This window comes from Schistocerca americana, chromosome 3, assembly GCF_021461395.2.
Source record: "Schistocerca americana isolate TAMUIC-IGC-003095 chromosome 3, iqSchAmer2.1, whole genome shotgun sequence".
Taxonomy (NCBI): Eukaryota; Metazoa; Arthropoda; class Insecta; order Orthoptera; family Acrididae; genus Schistocerca; species Schistocerca americana.
The window spans coordinates 192,720,421-192,728,339 of record NC_060121.1 but is presented as its reverse complement, the minus strand read 5'-3'; the positions used below and the strand labels follow the sequence as shown (position 1 = coordinate 192,728,339).

General features: G+C 43.4%; 1 pseudogene; it reads right to left on the bottom strand.

Annotated features, from left to right (window-relative positions):
* Nucleotides 1-854: 854 nt before the first annotated feature.
* On the bottom strand, nucleotides 855-973 carry LOC124608170 (annotated as a pseudogene).
* Nucleotides 974-7,919: the final 6,946 nt, after the last annotated feature.

Genomic DNA, 7,919 nt, shown 5'->3' with positions numbered 1-7,919 from the left:
GTTTTCTCAACTTATCACCAATACCGTGGACTTACAGATCTGTGTCGTCTGTGTTCCCTAAGTGCTTGTGCTATTAGCGCCAGTTTTGTGTAGTGGCACGTTGTGTGGCACCACATTCTGCAATTATCCTTAATTTATGAGCATGAGTGTAGTTCCAAGAGCTCTTCCACATGCGCTGTTCGACGAGATCGCGCATGGTCATCCACAAAAATGACGTCAGGGCCGAATGCACGCCTGCAGAGAGGCACACGGGGAAGGAGTACAGTGTCACACTAAAGGAGACTGGTGAGTGTACCCCCTATATCTCGTCTCCTACCTTTTCTCATTATACCGTGCACAAATGCACCCCTGCAGAGAGGCACACGGGGAAGGAGTACAGTGTCACACTAAAGGAGACTGGTGAGTGTACCCCCTATATCTCGTCTCCTACCTTTTCTCATTATACCGTGCACAATAACACGCCACTTAAAGGCATCCACAATGCGAGCACCGTCAACTGTTTCTGACTGAAACACCCGCCACGGGGATCTTCAATTTATGCATCGAATACGATTTGCGAGCTGAGAAGGTTTTTCTTAGCGGTACGTCCCCTACGAAGCACATCACCTGGGGTGGTTCTATGCAACGTCTAGTGGGCTTAAAATAAACTCCTCCCGCACAGGTCATGAAGGCCCAAAGGGATCGACCGGCCGCCGTGTCGTCCTCACCCACAGGCGTCACTGGATGCGGATATGGAGGGGCATGTGGTCAGCACACCGCTCTCCCGGCCGTATGTCAGTTTCGGAGACCAAAGCCGCTACTTCTCAATCAAGTAGCTCCTCAATTTGCCTCACAAAGGCTGAGTGCACCCCGCTTGCCAACAGCGCTCGGCAGACTGGGGTGGTCACCCATCCAAGTGCTAGCTCAGCCCGACAGCACTTAACTTCGGTGATCTGACGGGAACCGGTGTTACCACTGCGGCAAGGCCTTTGGCTCTAATAGGCTTAGGATAGGAAAATTTGCAGGCCATTTCATTCACCCCATATCTGAGCCGTGTATCAACTCGTGCTACACCTTGTGTTTAGATTGCATTGGTTTTCCTTTTCTCCCTCTGACATGTTTGTTTGATATATTGTCTGTCATTAAGTAGCTGCTTAGTTGTCTTTTCCCTCTGCTATCGACATCTGCGTTTTTGCTTCCGGGAAACTGCTTTGGAGGAAGTGAGATCTTTGACCGGTTGTAACCTAGTGTGATGGCGCGGAAGTAGGGGCGTTGCGCACAGAGAGTGTGGAGGACGCGGGAGGGCAGTGTGGCTCTCCAGCGCGAAGCAGGCGTGGTCGGTTGTACCGAGTCGCCACGTGATGTATGTCGGTTGTGTGTAACGAGCGGGTCGAGTTGAGGTGAGGTAGAAGATTTAATTTTTTTAACTCGTTCATATTGTTGGAAAGGTTAGAAAACCGCGTTTTGTCAACAAAATGTCAAAACTTCCTGCAGTAATAAAACTTCGAAAATTTCGCACTTTTTTTAGTTTTTTCAAAATATCTCAGTGTCATTTGCTCCTATCGCTTTGACGTCTGTTTTCTTTTTTAAAGAGCACAAAATTCTCTACAAATTTGATTCTTGCCATTTTTTTCTACTTCCAATATCTAAGGCGCTACAGCGCCTCAAAAAATACAAATTTTTCAAATTTTGAGCATAGTGGCAAGATACCTTATTTTTGAACACTATTATTTCAGTTTCTGTTTGTGTAGTATAAATACATTATACATCATGTTATATGTTGGAATTTACCACCTCGCTTTCAGGTATTCAATTTCTCTGTATGCAACATGAGGATTGCTGGGCACCCAACTATTGTGATTCTTACATCACTACCTGAAGTTCACTATGGGCCATATGGGCCACCTCAGCCCTGGTATTTGTAAAACTATAAATATAAAAATACATCATTAAGAGACATAGACAGACGGACAGACACACACACATACACACACACACACACACACACACACACACACACACACAAAATAAATTGTCTCAGGAAACTGAACTATTATTAGGTGTAACAGGCAACCTAATTAGGTAAGTAATTATTCCTGTGTATAAAAGCCACTCAGTTGACATTAAAAATAAATAGCTTTATTACAATGAAAATACATTGTCAGTTACTAAAAAATGTTGACAGTTCTGGGTGTGTAATACTTGTAATATCGCACTTTAGCGCACTTGAGACAGATATGAGCATCACTTCCAACGTTTTGATGGGCCAGGTTCCTCAGTGTCACCAGAAATACCTTTAGTTGCGGATTCAGGGTCTGTACATAGAGTTGATTCCAGATTGACCTCTTCTTTAAACAGCGAGTCAGCCTCGGCAAGTTCGTTGATTTCGTCAGCGGTTTCCTCGACATCCTCCATAACATCTTCTTCACTGTCTTCATATAAAAATTTTGGCACGTTTTCACAGTTGATCCCAATACATTTCTTGCAAATTGAAGAACATTTCAAACCCGCTTTTCTGGCCGGCCGGAGTGGCCGTGCGGTTCTAGGCGCTACAGTCTGGAACCGAGCGACCGCTACGGTCGCAGGTTCGAATCCTGCCTCGGGCATGGATGTGTGTGATGTCCTTAGGTTAGTTAGGTTTAATTAGTTCTAAGTTCTAGGCGACTGATGACCTCAGAAGTTAAGTCGCGTAGTGCTCAGAGCCCTTTGAACCGCTTTTCTGCAGGAGCACGCTCCGCCACAGTTCGCTTGCATGAGCGTGAAACAATGTGAAGAAATGCTTCAGGTGCTGGATCTTGGCTCATTATAATGGGTATTGGACCGTGGTCACTGTGATTCCAGCCCCATTTCTCAGGAGGTTTCCAATTTCCCATCCAACTTTGGACTTGTTGGTAAGTCCGCAACGAATGATGTTGTGCAGCATCTTGTGTAGGTGGCAACCGTGCAAAATTCAGTTTGCTTTTTGTGGCAGACTTGGCGAATAGCTGGTACCGCAAATGGTCTAGTGTGTGGGAACTGCTGACACTTCCACTATACAATGCGATAGTAACCTGTTCTCCTGTTGTTATTATTTCTTCACGGGTAGCATGTGGTTTATTGACGGTGCAAAGCGCTGAGGTTAGGTGTTCATTTTTCGCAACAATATTGCAGCACTTAATTTTTCCGCGACCAAAAAAAGCGAATGTTTTATCACATCCGCTAAACGCGTGAGTGAACAGAATATATTCACTGTCAAACTTGTAAGATGCAGTGGAAAACCACTTGTCTTCAGCATTTCCTCTTCCTGGCTTTAAGAAAAATAAGTTTTCAGTGCCTTCCCCCAAACCGGTCATGATCACAAGCAGGTCAACATCTTCTCCTACAATGACAACACTTCCAAAATCTTTGTTCTAGAAATGGCAGATGTTACAATCATAACGTCAGCATCTTCTTGTGCCTGGCGTTGAAGCTGTTTCAGCTATCACCACATCGTCACCATATTTCTGGAAAAGGCGAGCGTTGACAGTTCGAATATGAAGACGAGGTAATGAAGTATTTGCTCTAGCAGATCGTCCATAGAAATTTGACATTCTTCCGTATTGGTTTCCAGGTAGGCAAATATAGCCTCCATGCCTTCATCTACTTGTGTTGCAGGTCGGTAAGCTCGTTTCTGTCCAGTAGCTGAAACACGGTGAAAGAACTTTCTGTAGCAAAATCTGTGGTCTCACCCATCTGCAGCAACCAAATCATTTACATTTAGAAACCGCTCTATAACTTGTTGACCAAATTCATCACCACGTCGTTTAGCCTGTTCTAATACCGTCGATTGCACTTCCAGTTTCATTACTTTGTAAACAAAATTTCGTTGGCATATGGCAATCTTAACTGCTTGGTTAAAAAGTCATCAGAATTCCCTTTTGCACATAAGAAGCATTTCTCTTTTAAATTGAACTGACCTTTTTCCTGCGACCGACGTAGCACGCCTGTTGGTTCCTGAGGATGTCGAAGGCTAGCTGCTATCATTCTCTCACTGCTGTACTTCTTGTAGCATGCTTCATGCACCATCACTTCACTGGGCGTTTTCAAAAAACGGGTGTAAGTAGACTCCCTGCTTTTAGCACTACAATCGATAAGTGTGCTCAGTCCTTTCTTTTTCACATTGCGTCCACCACTCACAACAGTTTTTTCGCATATGAAACACAAATTCATGTCAGACATACTCATTTTGAGCACCACAACATATGCTGAATGGAAGCGACTCCAAACTGTAGGACCCTTATTGTTGTGTGCTAATAGCTCTCAGCGCCTTCCGCTCGCCAAAGAATAAGTACACTATTGTTCGCTAAAGAACAATTCCTTCATACTTTTTCTTATAACTGATAATTAACGTCAATCAATTGTAGAAAATGTACGGCACCTGCATGCAATCGTATTACATATTGTAAAAAATGAAATGTCGTGTGGCTAACGCCTCCCGTCGGGTAGACCGTTCGCCTGGTGCAGGTCTTTCGATTTGGCGCCACTTAGGCGACCTGCGCGTCGATGGGGATGAAATGATGATGATTAGGACAACACAACACCCAGTCCCTGAGCGGAGAAAATCTCCGACCCAGCCGGGAATCGAACCCGGGGCCTTAGGATTTATATTCCGTCACGCTGACCACTCAGCTACCGGGGCCGGACATTACATATTGTTACACAAATAAACTTCACACAATCCGACGTGAATGTGTTCGTAGTTACTGAATGTGATGCTGTTTGTCCTGGCCCTGCAGCAGAGTGAGATGGTAAATTCCAATGAATAACATTATGAGTAATATGTTTATCCTACACAAATAGAAACTGAAATAACAGTGTACAAAAATTAGGTAATTTGCCACTTTGCTCGAAATTTGAAAAATTGGCATTTTTTGACGCGCTGTAGCGACTTAGATACTGGGAATAGAAAAAAAATGGTAAGAATCAAATTTGTAGAGAATTTTGTGCTCTTTAAAAAAGAAACTAGACGTCAAAACGATAGGAGCAAATGAAACTCAGATATTTTGAAAAAACTGAAAAAAGTCCGAAATTTTCGAAGTTTTTTGACTGCAGAAAGTTTTCCCAGGATAAATTTTGTTGGCAAAACTTGGTTTTCTAACCTTTCTAACAATACGAGGTGTGGCTAGAAAAAAATCGGACTAGTACTGGTGAAACAATAAAACGAATGCAATAAGGCTGAAAGTCGCGTGGCCTGTCACGTGACTCTCGCTCCGCCTACTGTTCGAGTTTCATCTGCCTCGTGCACTCGGTCTGCCCGTGGCGTCTGTTTTAAGTAGTTGACGTTTTGTCTGTGCGTCGGAAAATGTTGAGTGTACAGAAAGAACAGCGTGTTAACATCAAATTTTGTTTCAAACTAGGAAAATCTGCAAGTGAAACGTTTGTAATGTTACAACAAGTGTACGGCGATGATTGTTTATCGCGAACACAAGTGTTTGAGTGGTTTAAACGATTTAAAGATGGCCGCGAAGACACCAGTGATGACACTCGCACTGGCAGACCATTGTCAGCAAAAACTGATGCAAACACTGAAAAAATCGGTAAACTTGTTCGACAAGATCGCCATTTAACAATCAGAGCAGTGTCTGAGTTAACAGGAGTTGACAAGCAACAAGTTTACCGATTTTTTCAATGTTTGCTTCAGTTTTTGCTGACAATGGTCTGCCAGTGCGAGTGTCATCACTGGTGTCTTCGCGGCCATCTTTAAATCGTTTAAACCACTCAAACACTTGTGTTCGCGATAAACAATCATCGCCGTACACTTGTTGTAACATTACAAACGTTTCACTTGCAGATTTTCCTAGTTTGAAACAAAATTTGACGTTAACACCCTGTTCTTTCTGTACACTCAACATTTTCCGACGCACAGACAAAACGTCAACTACTTAAAACAGACGCCACGGGCAGACTGAGCGCAGGAGGCAGATGAAACTCGAGCAGTAGGCGGAGCGAGAGTCACGTGACAGGCCACGCGACTTTCAGCCTTATTGCATTCGTTTTATTGTTTCACCAGTACTAGTCCGGTTTTTTTCTAGCCACACCTCGTATGAACGAGGTAAAAAAATAAAATCTTCTACCCCACCTTTTGCAAGGTACAGGCTTTTTTCCTGACAGTTTGACTGGACTAGATGGCTATGTAACTGCAGCGTGCGCGCTCTGCTGGGGCTGGAGATCGGGTATCAGCTGTGTGAGCGACAGTGAAGTGTGGTGCTGTGGATGTATGCAGCGTGGCGAGCGGCCGAGTCGGTACGACGGAGGAGCGTGGGCAGCTGCTGCGGCGCGTTTAGCCACTGGAATGCAGATCAGCTGCCGACGGTGATTGGGATGTCCTTGAGATTTGAAGAACAGTTTTGCTTCGTGTCTCTTACACGTTACTCGAAGTGAATGAACTGGAGACGTGGAATGGTTCCTTGGTGGGTTCTGTTCATGTTAACTGAATACCCGAGTGCACTGAAAACTATCTTGATTGTTTCAGTTACTTGTCACTGTATTTGGTCTCGTCGCCTCATATGTTGACGGCATTTGAGGGAGTGCTAGCTATGCACAACAAATAGACATGAAGCCGTGCTTAGTGCGTAGCTAGAGGTCATACCAAGTAGTGCGTAAGTCTGTGCCTGGTGTACGAAAGCGGGCAGAAATAATTTTCCCTATTCCCATTTTCCACGTTATTATTTTATTTGTTTGTGCTAGAGAATTAGCTAATCAAATTTTAAGTGCCGTTACTGGGCAAGTGGTCACGTACGTAGTTCTGCTTGGGTTCATGTTGTGCCGTGTATAATTAAAGGTTTATTTATAACCAGTTGGGCAGATATGTTTTGTGTATCTGATGCGCCAGGATGTTGTCTGTCGTTGATGTGTTTTTGTTTCAGACAATTGGCAGTGGTCGACCCGAGCAATCTCCCATCGGGGTGTAACGGTGGAAGAGGGAAATTTAAGGGCCTGGATCGGTGTCTATGGTTACGTTGTTAGTATCCTGCAATTCCACCTTTCCGGTGGAGTATTGTGGTTTTCCGGAAGGTTAATTGTAGCTCAAAGTTGAGTATAGTTCTACTTCACCTTCTCGTCCGTGAATCTCCTCTATCTGTTAGAACCTTTCGGTCTGCTCGCGTCCTTCACTAATTTTCATCGTAAAATTGAAACGGCCCCATTTTAAGACTATTTAATATGCTATTATTACATTCTGGGGATGAAATATATGTGATCCTCGCACCTATAAGTAATCCTAAAGAGGAGCCTAGCTGAGTGTATTAATCTAATAATACTTTTAATTTGTTAGAATTGCTTAAGATCAGTCCATGGAAGTTGTCTTAGTTGTTGAAAGCAATTTAGAATTTGATATGAGTTATGTGAAAGCTAGTTTCTATGTAAGTCGTGAAGCATGTTTAAAGCTCGAACAGTCCACGGGTGTACTGCTGGTCCATAGTGTCCAACAAGCAGCGCACCTGATGATGGCGACATGTCTGATCGCCGATATATTGTGCCCGTTGGACACAATGGACCAGCAGTACACACGTGGACTGTTCGAGCAAGAAATACGCCGGGAGAAACTGAAGAATCACATGTTTAAAAGTTTGTGTGATTCAGTTATGTCAGTTAAATTTGATTAATGGTGCTTTTATGAACATTCTTTCAATTAGTCAAAATTGAGTGAGTAAATTTTGAAAGATCTGTATCTATCGGACTTAAATGGATTAATGTTTTAATCTGACTCTTGCTGGTGGTTCTGTATGGCAGGTGCCTTTTATTATAATCGTCGTCACTGTTAATTTCATTAAGAGCATGTGTTTGTAATAAAGAAGTGTATGACAACTACAAGCTGCTTATGTGTCTAATTTCAATGTGTCGAAAGGGAATAACACATCAAATACAGCTGAGGTGGTTTTTATTAATCATTAACATTGTCGTTTGTGGTGCTCAACATGATC